At 39.5% G+C, this 13,539-nt stretch overlaps 1 protein-coding gene across 4 annotated transcripts in view; it reads right to left on the reverse strand.

Annotated features, from left to right (window-relative positions):
• Nucleotides 1-13,539, reverse strand: part of GNAQ (G protein subunit alpha q) — a 469,675-nt gene that overhangs the window by 376,750 nt on the left and 79,386 nt on the right. For 2 of the 4 annotated variants that reach the window (XM_081506077.1, XM_081506056.1), the window contains exons 2-6: nt 13,393-13,479; nt 12,155-12,275; nt 8,846-8,916; nt 3,105-3,911; nt 2,279-2,335 (exon numbers count right to left, since the gene is read on the reverse strand). The gene's annotated coding sequence lies outside the window, so the exon portion shown is untranslated. Of the gene's footprint in view, nt 1-2,278; nt 2,336-3,104; nt 3,912-8,845; nt 8,917-12,154; nt 12,276-13,392; nt 13,480-13,539 lie in introns of those variants that run through there. The other 2 variants (XM_081506107.1, XM_081506094.1) reach the window with 2 other exon arrangements.

A 13,539-nucleotide genomic window follows, 5' to 3' on the forward strand; every position in this document is an offset into this window, starting at 1 on the left:
AGGTCTTTGTATATCTGTTTCATATATAGTAGTATGTTTTTATTAATCCCAAATTCCTAATTTATCCCTCCCCACTGCTTTCCCATTTCATAACCATAAATTTGTTTTCTATGTCTATAAGTCTATTTCTGTTTTGTAAATAAGTTCATTTGTATTATTTTTTTAAGATTCCACATATAAATAATGTCACTGGCATGGGTTGCTATGCCCTCCTCCAGGGAATCTTCCCAGCCCAGGGACTGAATCCAGCTCTCCCTCATTGCGGGCGGATTCTTTACCATCTGAGCCACCAGGGAAGCCCAAAGGCAATATATGGATAGCTAATAAGTACAATAAAGATGCTCAACATCACTAGACATTAGGGAAATGCAAATTAAAATCCCGAAGAGAATGCACTTAACAGAATAGCTTTTGACAAAAAAAGAACGTGACCATTCCATACAGATGTGGATGAGTGGCACCTGGAATCTCGGATACGTTGCTGGAAAATCAGTAGTCCAGCCACTTTGGAAAGCTTCAGGCAAACAAGCATAGGTGCTGCTGTTGAAATGACAGCCAATGAGGAAGCGGTAAGAACAAGAGGATATGGGTGGGGTACCCACAGTGTCTGTTTCCACCCCCATATTACTGTATGTCAGTTCCCACTTTACCAAGGGCTCTGACAGATTCCTGTAAGGAGGTCAATCTAGCCATAAAAAGTCACTCTTTCATATCCCACAAAGCTTTTCCCATAACCTTGACTAAGGAACACAAAAAATAGGAAAGAAAACAAGGTGTCTGTCACCAAACTGGAGACACAATCAAACCAATACCCTACACAGCAATGTCCTGTGTATTTTTAGGTAAGTCTGCTCTCTTGGAGAAGAATGACCACATTCCACTCTGTATATGGAATGTAATTCAACAGATGTGAAAATTGGTTTTGTAGATTGAGGTTACTGAGTGAGTCTAGTGAAGAGGTATAAAGAGGGTGAGGGAGATGAAGGAAAGGGAAAGAACAAAAGCCCTAAATTTCTGCCAATGCCCCATCCAGTTCACAAGGTCTTTTCCCAGGGCAGGGCAGATTCTCTCCATATGGAAGGAGGTCCAGAGTGATTTCTTCATGCAGTTTAAAGTCACCTGGAAACTTGTGCCCATCTCTGCATCTTCTCCACAAGTTCATCTAGATCTGCTGTCCTGCACCAAATGTTATTTGTATGTCTAGGAGAGTTAAATACCGGTCATGATGCCATCTACTTAGTACACAATGATGGGAAAAAAATTAGACAAGGACCCACTTGATTTTCTCTCTTTTCTCTGACAACTCTACTAGGTAACTTTTAAAAACCATCTTTAGTACATAAAATTTGCATGAAATAAATGCATGCATTTTAACAAATGCATATTGCCATATATAAGCACCACTATAGTTGAGATAACAAATCATTTCTATCATCCCCAAACATGCCCTTTGCAGCCAATCTCTGCCCCAGGAAACCACAGCTCTACTTTCCGTTATTACAGTTTAGTCTTGTGTTTTCTAGGATTTCATATAAACAGGATTATACATTATCATGTTTTTAGATCTGATTTCTTTTGCTCAGTCTAATTTTTGAAATTCATTCATTTTATTGTGCATGTGAGTTCAGTATAAAAGTTCACTCCTTTTATACTGAATAATATTCCAGATCATTTTTCAGTATAAGAACAACATTTTCACATCTGGATTAAGAGGTAGACAGGAGATAGCAAGCTTAAATGCCTAGAAGCCAGGCAAGTAATGTAAATGACAGGAAGGGACTGGTATGAGAAAGTTTATTCTTGAAATGCTAGGCCTCCTTGTTATATCTTTGTTTTCCAAAGGAATATTTTTCCTTCAACTTTGGGGAAAAGATAAGAATAAGTATGATGGTAAATGGCAACTGATGCTTGGCCTTGATATGGCAGGGGGCAGAAAGGAAAGTAGGGGAGAGTGGCAGTTTTAGAATCCGTATACTAAAGGAAGCAACTTTGCTAGGTGAGAATGGGGAACCAGGTTTGAAATCTTATTGTCCTGGAGAAGTAGGAAACTTGGGTTTGCATGTGAAATCTCCTGAGTTTTTAATTTCAGAAATAAATTTAAATTTTATTAAACACTGAAACAGGGCCCCACCCCCACCCCCAACTGGGAGGCACTATGTTTTCATCCTCTGGACAGACTAAAAGCCAGCCCAAGCCACCCACCCTGGCATGCCTTCTGTGGCATCACCCTGGTCCTGGGAGAACCTCCCATCTAGAGGAAGACCCAGGCTTGGCTTACCTCACCAGGTCACTGTAGAAACAGGAAAAAAGAAAAGCAAGAGTCTTTCCAAGGTCCCTAGAAGAAGAAAGGAAGCGAATATTCACTACAGGCCAGTTATTATTCTCTTTCACTGCTCCCATACTGCAGCAGTATGGGGACACAAGCATTGGAATCACCTGGAGTGTGGAAGACACAGACTTCTGGATGCCCTCCCAATTTACTTAGACTCTCTAGTGGCTGGGCTGGCTGAGGATTTCTATTTTGACAAGCCCCTTGTGTAATTCTTATCCACATGGAACTCTGATACCGACTGCATTGGATTTTTCTGCCTTTACTACAAATGGTTCTGTAGACATTAGGGGTCCATTTTGTTCTACATCTAATATTGAGGTCTCTTTTGTGGAAACACTAATGGGGACAAAGGGAAAGCCTTGTGCATCCCCTAGGGGTTAGCTTGTACAGGAACAGCTTTAGCGTAAGTGCTTTTTTCCGGAGGTGGCTCAGACTGTAAAGAATCTGCCTGCAATGCAGGAGACCCAGCTTCAATTCCTGGGTTGGGAAGATCCCCTGGAGGAGGAAATGGCAACCCACTCCAGTATTCTTGCCTGGAGAATCCCATGGACAGAGGAGCCTGGCGGGCTGCAGTCCATGGAGTCGCAAATTGTTGGACATGACTGAGCAACTAACATTTAAACCTTAAACTTGAGGAATAAAAATAATAGGTAATATTTTTGAGCCTTTAGTGGCATCAGACACTGTTATTGGCCGTTTACATAAATTATCCCTTTTAAGCCTGGGAGGCATTTAATATTGTTACCTGCATTTTACAGAAGAGGAAATTTACCTTATCCAGTGGTGTGGTTGCTCATGCCTTCAGCCTCAATATAATTTCTTCACTTGGCTTTCAGGATGCCATATGTTTCCTCATCTGCCTCCCATGTCACTGGTTCTTCCTCCTCAGTCTTTATTGCAATCCTCCTGTTCCCCAAGACTTATTAATTTTGGTGTATCCCAGGGACAGTGACTCCCGAATGTCTATCTTGTAGGTGACCAAACTTTCTCCTGAACTGTGGATCCATATATGCAGCTCCCTACTTGGCATGTTCACTTGGATGCCTCACTGACACATCAAATTTAACAGACCTAAAAGTGACGTTCTCATCTTCTCCCACAAATCAGTCCCATCCGAGGATTTTCCCCTTTCAGTTAATGAGACTCCATCCTCCCAACTGCTCCTACTCCAAACTTTTGTCTCACTACTGGCTCCACACACGCACACCACTTCCCTCCACCCCCACAGCCACCACCCTGGTTTGAGGCATCATCATTTCTCACCTGGATTATCGCTGCAGTATCCTACTTGGACCTCTGGTTACAGAATGGGCCATTCCAGAGACTATTTCCAACACAAAAACCAGAGTGATCTTTCTATAATGTAACTAAGGTGGAATAATTTCTCTGCCTAAACTCCTCCCAGGGCTTCCCATTTCATCCAGACTAAATACCAGATTCCTTCAATGGCCAGTGAGGTCCTCTACCAGCAGGGTTGCTTCTTGATCTACCTCTGACCTCGTCTCCTGTTTAACTCTCTCTTCATGACTCCACTCCTGTCATGCTGGTCTCCATGCTATACCTTGCACAGGATCAGTCCCTGTAACATAACATCAGTTACAGGGATCAGTCCCTGTAACATAACTGAAATATTTGTTGAATGAAGAAGACATGGAAGGATTATGTACCTTGTCCTAAGTATTTTAATAATCCATTTGAGAAGGAAACCTGAATGATAAACAATTGTTTTCTCCTTATAGTCGACTTGGGCAGCGTCTTTGGGATGAATGCTGGGTACCAGCATCTACAGCCGCTCCCCACCATTTAAAGAAGTAACATACAATAACATGCTATGTGTATGACTCACCTCTTCTGGAGTAAAGCAGAGTTCCCATCAGTAACATCATCCACAGAACTGGGCATTGTTTTCTTCATCCAATTTACTTTGGGAATATAACGCTAAGTTACATGTATATTGTTCCTTACATTGAAAAGCAATATGCAGTCTGTGGTGTATGTTTTTATATTCTATTTGAGGTTTAAAGATGAATTCCTAGAAGTTATAATTCACAAAAGGAAATCTCGTAAAATTCTGTGAAATGGATTTTTTATAACTAGGTCACTGAGTTAGGCTGACTTGCCATTTGATATATCGATAATCTTGATAAAAGATACAGCAAATGGCTCTGCTTGGCACTTTCTGAATTTCCTGCAATTGTAAACAGCTTCCTGTAGTAAGAACTTCAGGGCACTGGCTTGCCCACTGTTGTTTGTCACTGGGATGAGTAGCACAGGGCTCTGGCAATATATTCTTCATGTTCTCTACTTAGCTGGTCAAACCCAAGCTAACCAATTACAGAATCCATCTCTCAACCTGAACTGTAGACTTTCTTCCAAAGATCCAGGCTTCTGAAAGAAATCCAGATCCTCTTCTTCATGCTTCTCCTCTTTACCAGAAAGCTTACCCTGATCTCAAGTCTAGTCTTCCCCAATCCTCCTAACATTACAACCATATGGTAGTTTCCAACCTGATGCATATAGAAAAGGTGAAAGATTAAAGACCAGATTGTGAAAAACTTGATGAATGAACAATTTGAAGTGTTTGTTTCCACAATCCATTTTTTTCCCACTTAAAAGCTAGAGACTTCCAAAACTCAGTGTTAGAAAATAAAGGGAAGGGGCAAGAACAACAGTCTGTATCTCCTGAAACATTTTTCAAATTTACTCATACAGATTTCCACTAAACTGATCACAGCCTCAACTACTTAGATTTATAGTTCTATCTCTCAGGATTGGACAATATGCTTCAAGGACAAGAGTCAGCTAGACAGAAAATTTGAAGATGAAAGAAAAGATTCTAGTTTACGTCAATAATTAAATTGTGTCAATGCTGTGTTTTTTTGATTGCAGAAGTAAAATCAGCTCAAAAGTATATATAAACAGAATAATACATTTAAATCACAGTGATGATCTTTTCTTGTGGACGTCATTTATTCATAAACAGCCACCCCAAAGCTTGGCATGTTCCACAGGAGCCAGTATCTTCTCCTTCACAGCAGATATCTGGTGGTCACTTATGATAAGGTGGCTTTCTAGTATATGCAATGGAACTTGTTGAAATACTTGCTTCCCTGACACCCAGGCCACTATACTATCCAAATTTTCCTCTCACTTTCCTGGCCACTTCTCAGTCTTATTTCTGGTCCTTCTTATCACCCTGGCTTCTAGTCATTTGGACTGTCTGCCATGGACTCAGTCCCTGAACTTCTCTAGATTCTCTCCAGCAATGATCTCAGCCAGTCTTTATCAAATCATCTATATACTGATGATTCTCACTTTCCCATCTTTAGATGAGAACTCTCTCTTGAATTCCAGACATGCCTAAAAGAAAAGTTTACTTGACATCTCCATTTGGATATCTAATAAGCACATCAAGTCTAAAATTCCCCAAACTCAACTCCTGCTATCTGCCCCACCTACAGCCAACAGTCTTTCCCATCTCAGTAAATGGCAATTCATCTAGATGCTTAATCTAAAATCCTTGACTCACTTCTTTATTTATTAGATCCCCATATTCAGTCCTTCAGCAAATCCCATTAGATCTATCTTCAACTTGCATCCAAACTCCAACCACTTTCACTACCTCCTCTGCTACCACCTTGAATTGAAGCTGTCACCAGTTTTTCCTGGAATATTGCAAATATCCACTTCACTGGATCCCCTGCTTCTACTGTTGCTTCTCCTACAAACGCTTCTCTATATCAGTCATCCTCACAGTGTGGTCCCAGACCAGAAGGATCAGCATCACCTAGGAACTTGCTAGGAGTGCAAATTCTCCTGTACCACATCAGACCGATTCCATCAGAAACTCTGGGGATGGGCCCAAAGTTGTAACAAGCTCTCAGAAGTGACTGTGATGCATAGCCCGGATGTTCCTTTAAAAATATAAATGGATCATAGGCCCCTCTCCCTTCAAAATCCTGTAGTAGCTTTGCATTCATTAGAGTAGGAGCCCAAGTCCTCATGATGGCCCACAGAGCCCACACTGAGCCTTTCCCCATTCCCACCATGTCTGTAACCACCTCTATATTTTCCCTTCACTCACACTGCCCAAGCCATTCTGGCCATTTTGCTTCACTTCAGGGTCTTTGTACTTGCTGTTCCCTCTGCCTAGAACGCCATCCCTCCCTCCTTGCCCACATACCCATGTGGCTCTCTCCCTCTTCTTCCTCTGGTCTTCCTCTGGTCTCTGCCTACCCTAACCCTAACCCTAGAATGCCATCCCTCCCTCCTTGCCCACACACCCATGTGGCTCTCTCCCTCTTCTTCCTCTGGTCTCTGCCTACCCTAACCCTAGAATGCCATCCCTCCCTCCTTGCCCACATACCCATGTGGCTCTCTCCCTCTTCCTCCTCTGGTCTTCCTCTGGTCTCTGCCTACCCTAACCCTAACCCTAGAATGCCATCCCTCCCTCCTTGCCCACATACCCATGTGGCTCTCTCCCTCTTCTTCCTCTGGTCTCTGCTCAAATGTCAGCTTGTCAGAAGGCTTTTCCCAGCCATCATGTTAAAATAACAGCCCTCACTCCCCGTGCTCTGTTTCCCTCTATGTCCCATTATTTTCTCCACAATGCCCATCACCATCTGGCATAAGCTACACTGTGCATGTTTATTTGTATAATGGTCATTGCACCTCTCAAGAATATATATTCTATGAGGCAGGGATCTGCATTTGTTTTGTTTATTTCTGTTTTTCCAGAGTCTGGAACAATGCTGGTAGAGGCTTCATAAATATTTGTTGAATAAGTGAATATCTAAATAATTATGGTCATAGTATTCTTTTGGGGAGATGACACATTTATTCCACTGATATTACCATTGCTCAGAATATTTTTAGGGCAATAGTGGAAGTAGGAAGACCTGTTAGAAGGAGGCTATTTACAATAATCCTAGAGAAAGATGATGATAGCGTCAACTAGAACAGGTGGTAGTAGAAGTGATGTTGAGAAGTGATTGGCTTCTGGATACAATTTGAATATAGATCCAATGGGTTGAGGTTAATTTTCATGTTACATATGGAACTAGTCTCAGTGTTTATGAGAGATCGTCACATTAAAAAAAGTAAAAAATACAGCTGCTCAGCTTAATCGCACACATTATTTACTAGTCCAAGAATCATATGACATTTGGCTATTGCAGAAATCAAATTTCCCCCTGAAAAGTGAAAGACAGAAGCACTGGAGACATTTATGGGCTCCAAATGAAATTCCCTGAATGATAAAAGAACAATTCTGATTTTTATGAGCACATTTTTGTATTTATGTGATTTAATTCTCACAGCAATCCTTTGAGGTCCTTGTTATTAACCCCATTTTTCAGATGAAAGAAAGGACGCTCAGTGAGGTGAGCTAATTCCCTCAGAAGCTCCCAGCTGCAGAGCTGGAGAATTTAAATTCAGGCCACTTCACACATGTGCTAGATGAGTAAGAGCAACGTGTTGGGAGCAAATGTACATGCCGCTAGAAGAGAACACCCTTTTGGGGCATCTCACTATGACTTATCTAATTTCTCTCTTTCAACTTCATAGTCACATCTCATAAGGACAACTCCAGAGGGTGGGAGACCTGTAGCAAACATAAGATGTCATAGCCAGACACCAGGACTAGTTGTGTTTTTCTGCTGCTCAGACTGGGAACAAGCTTCCTGTCAATGGCCAGGGCCCTGGGTCAGGTGTTCCTCCAGACACTGTTTCCAGAGTCCCTGGGAGAAAACGCTGCCATTGCCATGGGGATTCTATGCTTTCCAGGGCTATGTAGCCAGCATTGTCTCAAGACAAGAAGCTATTGTTTGGGCAGAAAGAGAGCATGTTTCTCACTGGGGATTTGGACTTGAATAAGGATTCACATTCCAACAATGCCTCCTTTTGTAAAAATGACTTTTTTTTCAGGCTTTTGTGGGGTTTTTTTCAGACTCAGATCATGGCTCTTAACAACTATTTCCCCTACAGTGTATGTTTGGGTGTAAGGTTCTCATGGAACAAACATCCCTTTTCATATTGACATGAAGGCTTCATGCTGTTCTGAGCAGACTCTGACTTTGCCATGGCAGGAAGATGGGGAGTGGCGGGAAGAGATGGGTGCCTGGGTGGGAACTGGCATTTATGGAGAATGGCGTCTAATGTGACAGACACTTTAGATACTTTATTCCAGTTAATCCTCACAACCACCTGAGCAGATATTATGCAAGTTTTACAAGCAAAGAATGTAATTAGGTGACTGGAGCAAAAATCACACAGCTGGTGAGAATGGAATCTGGGATGGATTCCCAGATCTCACTTCAAACCTGCTCTCTTTCCGCTTCCTGTTCCAGGTTCCCTTACTGACCTTTTCAAATTTCATTTTCTCAGATGAGCCACCTGGTAGAAAGCCTGCATAAAATGGTGCTTGTGACTGCCTCTGCTACAGGGCTTGTCACATAAATACTCAATAAAAAATCACATTTTCTCCCGTCTTCCTCCTGCATCATCTCATCTTACCTTTTGAATTTCTTTTTCTTCTCTCTCATGTTCTTTCAACTCCTGCTTTCTTTTCACTCATATGCTTTCTTCTGTAGAAAAACAAAATCTAAAGATCCCATTCCCAGTGGCAACATAAGGTTTTTAAAAATCCCCTTGGAATAAACCAACAAGAACAATGCAAGATCCATGTGAAGAAAACTATAAAAATTTCTTGAAGAAACAAAAGAAGATCCAAATACATGGAAAGCTATACATGCTTCTGGAGGAAAGATGTTATATTTTAAAGATGTCAACTTTGCAAATTAACCCATAAATTCAATGCAATCCCAATTCAAATCCTAACAGGAGATTTACTGAACTTGGGAAGCTGATTTTAGAGTTCATGTGGAAGAGAAAAGATGAAAACAAATAAAAAAACTAAAGGGAAAAAAAAGGACAATGAGGAAGGACCTTTTTAGTTACCAAAATATACCAAGTTTATGCTAATTATGGAATGTTGTATTGGTTCAGAATAAAAACATGGAAAAATTGAATCAAAAACAACAATTCAGGGACAAAGGGATATTCAGAATATATAAAGAGAGAGATTCAAATCAGAGTAAAAAGGACAGATTGTTCAAAAATGATATTGAGAGGGTTAGAAATCCTGAAAAAAATAATTTAGATTCCAGTATCACATCATACACACAAAATCCAAGTGAATGAAATTCTACACTAAACTAAAAAAGAAAAAAATCAGAAAGGAACTTGAGTAAAATATAATATATCAGTTTGTATAATTTTAGGGGGTGATGAAAGCCTTCCTAATAAGTAAGACTCAAATTCTAGGAGCCATTAATAAAAAGATCTTATTTCAAAAAATAAAAAGTAATTTATGAAATAAGACCCCCCCAAAAAACAAGGTCCCAGTGAAAGACTGTAAAATATGTTAAACAAAGTATACAAAACATATTATGAGTTCCTAAAATTATTAAAAGACATAAAATGCAAAACTGGGAAAAAGAAATGAAGACATAATTCACAAAAATTCAGTCAGTTCAGTTCAGTTGCCCAGTCGTGTCCAACTCTTTGCGACCCCATGGACTGCAGCACGCCAAGCCTCCCTGGCCATCACCAACTCCCGGAGCTTACTCAAACTCATATCCATTGAGTCAATGATGCCATCCAACCATCTCAACCTCTGTCGTCCCCTTCTCCTCCCACCTTTAATCTTTCACAGCATCAGGGTCTTTTCTAGTGAGTCAGTTCTTCCAATCAGGTGGCCAAAATATTGGAGTTTCAGCTTCAGCATCAGTCCTTTCACTGAATATTCAGGACTGATTTCCTTTAGGATAGACTGGTTGGATCTCCTTGCAGTCCAAGGGACTCTCAAGAGTCTTCTCCAACACCACAGTTCAAAAGCATCAATTTTTTGGCACTCAGCTTTCTTTATAGTCCAACTCTCATATCCATACATGACTACTGGAAAAACTTATAGCTTTGACTAGATGCACCTTTGTTGGCAAAGTAATGTCTTTGTTTTTTAATAAGCTGTCTAGGGGTTGGTCATAGCTTTTCTTCCAAAGAGCAAGCGTCTTTTAATTTCATGGCTGCAGTCACCATCTGCAGTGATTTTGAAGCCCCCCAATATAAAGTCTGTCACCGTTTCCACTGTTTCCCCATCTATTTGCCATGAAGTGATGGGACCGGATGCCATGATCTTAGTTTTCTTACAAAAATTAAAACACTGATAAAATATAAAAATGCTTAATCTCAAAATAATAAATGAAATGTAAAATAAACCAAAGATATATATAAACCAACCAGGCTGTTTAAAAAATTTAATAGAGTGATACCAGTACTATCAGGTGGAAATGGGCAATTTCACAGTTCTTTTTTTTTTTTTTTGGCTGCAACACAAAGCTAGTGAGATCTTAGTTTCCTGACCAGGGATCGAACCCAGGCCCTTGGCAGTGAGAGCATGGAGTCCTAACCATGGGACTGCCAGGGAATTCCCTCACATCGTTTTTAGAGTGTAAATTTGTACAATCTTTTTTGATGACAACTGAGAAATAGCTATCAAAATTTAAAATAAGTAGTTTTTTGGAGTTCTTAATTCCATTTCTAAGAATTGATTCTTCTGAAATATTCACAGATGTTCATAATATAAGTATAGCTAGTCATTGAAGCTTTATTTATAATAAAGAAAAATTGGAAAAAGAGAAATTTCCTTCAATTAGAGGATGATTAGATTAAATATGGTACATTTATATTGTGGAATACTATGTGATGGGGCTTCCCTGGTGGCTCAGACAGTAAAGAATCTGCCTGCAATGCGAGAGACCAGGGTTCGATCCCTGGGTCAGGAAGATTCCCCTGGAGAAAGGAATGGCTACCCACTCCACTATTCTTGCCTGGAGAATTCCAGGGACAGAGGAGCCTGGAGGCTACAGTCCATAGGGTCCAAAGACTCGGACATAACTGAGCAACTTACACTTTCCCTTTCATAGTATATGATAAAAATGAAGATATCTGTAGGGCAGCAACAGAGGCAAGACATAGAGAACAGACTTATGGACACAGGGTGGAGGGCACTGGGGAAGGAAGAAGAGGGTGGGATGTTACGGAGAGAGTAACATGGAAACAAATATATTTACCATATAGAAAATAAATAGCCAATGGGAATTTGCTGTAAGACTCAGGGAACCGGAACTGGGCCTGTGTAACAACCTAGAGGAATGGGATGGGGAGGGAGGTTCAAGAAGGAAGGGACACAGGTTTGCCTATGGCCGATTCATGCTGATGTTTGGCAGAAACCAACACAATTTTATAAAGCAATTATCTTTCAATTAAAAATAAATTAAATTATTTTTTAAAAAATGAGGTAGATTTATATTTACTTCATAGAAGAGCTTAAAGATATATGGTTGAATGAAAAAATAGAGCAAGATACCACATACTCTGGGTAAAGAGGATTTGGTTTTTCACTCGTTTTCATATTATTTGCATTATTTATAGTAAGCACATTTTATTTATGTAAATAAGAATAAGAGGAATCTTACTTCATCTTATGTCATTTGATGCAGGTAACCATAGCAGTATTAGTACTATTCTCATATATTCGGTAAATTTCCTGCGCTACACTCTCCCAAGTCAAGGATGAGTTGGTGACACTCCGGGCTGGAGGCCCAAGAGAATAAAGCTGAGGTGATGCTGAACTAGCACAAGAGAAGAATGCTTCTCCTCAGCTCTCAGCTCAGTGCTGTAGCTATCAGCAAGAGTCATTTACTGAATTTCCTCTTTTGCTTTGGGCTTTAGTGAAGTCCTTCTGGCTGTAGAAGTACCTACCACCCAACAATGTGGCATCCATCTTCTGTTTCTTGGTAAACGCCTTCCTGTCATAGGGAAAAAACAGCACCAGGTCACTCCTTCTTCCTTCCCCTTCTCCAAAATCTTCACTCTTGTTTAGCTGAAATATTTAGGATAAAAAAACTTAAAAAATTTTTTAGCAGTGTAAACATATTTGCATGAAGAGTATACATTAAACTTTGCACCAAACATCACTTTTTCCAGGAAAAAGTTCTTTAGAAAATTAAAAAGAAAACTATCATCATTTATAACAAAGTCATTATTCTCTTACAATATTTTTTCATATATAGTTCTTCTAATTATCTGGTACTCTTTTTGATCACTTTCAAAATATTTCTCTTCCAATTAGGTTTTTCATCCTTTAATTATTTTTTACTGTTTTCTGATTTTTTTCAAATGAGTATATTGGTTAGCCAAAGGCTTACATGATAGCAAGCTAGAACTTAAACAGCAAGAATTAGAAAAATATGAAAGCAGGAGGAATAATTCTGTACATACTGAACAATAACCAAAGTACTTGAGCATTTCAAGCAGAATTGAACTCTGGTATGAAAATCAAGAGACTTCAGCTCTGTCATTCAGTGTAACCTTGGGCAAGTGTGTGTCCTCTTAGATATTTTATAGACTGATGAATTTCTTTGCCTGTAAATTAAGTGGATTGAGTAACAAAATTTTAAAACTTCCTTCCACTGATAAGATCCCAAGATTTCCATTGATGGTTGGTTTGTAGAACAACTGGCAGGCAGAACTTAGGAAAAATGGACCTAGAGACTATCATACTAAGTGAAGTACGTCAGAGAAAGACAAATATCATATGCTATTACTTATATGTGGAATCCAAAATATAATACAAGTGAACTTACTTACAAAATGGAAACAGACTCACAGACATAGAAAACAAACTTACAGTTATCAAACAGGAAAAGGGGGGGAAATAAATTAGGAGTTTAAGATTAGCAGATACAAACTACTATATATAAAATTGATAAACAACAAGGACCTATTGTATAGCACAGGAAACTATGCTACTCAATATCTTATAATAAACTCTAATGGAAAAGAATCTGAAAAAGAATATATATATATATTTATAACTGAATCACTTTGCTGTGCATCAGAAACTAAAACAACATCGTAAAATCAAATATACATCCATTTTAAAAGAAAGAAACAACAATGGCAATGACATTAGTAGGTACCATTTCATGTGTACTTACCATGTGCCAAGAAGGAGGCCATGTGCCTTATAGATGTCATCTTATTTCTTAGAACAGCTATTTGAAGTTGAGATTACTTCTTCCATTCTTTAAATAAAGAAATGGAGACTCAGAGAGAGTAAATCACTTTCTTGGGATGTAGAATTA

Source organism: Giraffa tippelskirchi, chromosome 1, assembly GCF_054371585.1.
Source record: "Giraffa tippelskirchi isolate mGirTip1 chromosome 1, T2T-mGirTip1v1.2.pri, whole genome shotgun sequence".
In the NCBI taxonomy this organism is placed as follows: domain Eukaryota; kingdom Metazoa; phylum Chordata; class Mammalia; order Artiodactyla; family Giraffidae; genus Giraffa; species Giraffa tippelskirchi.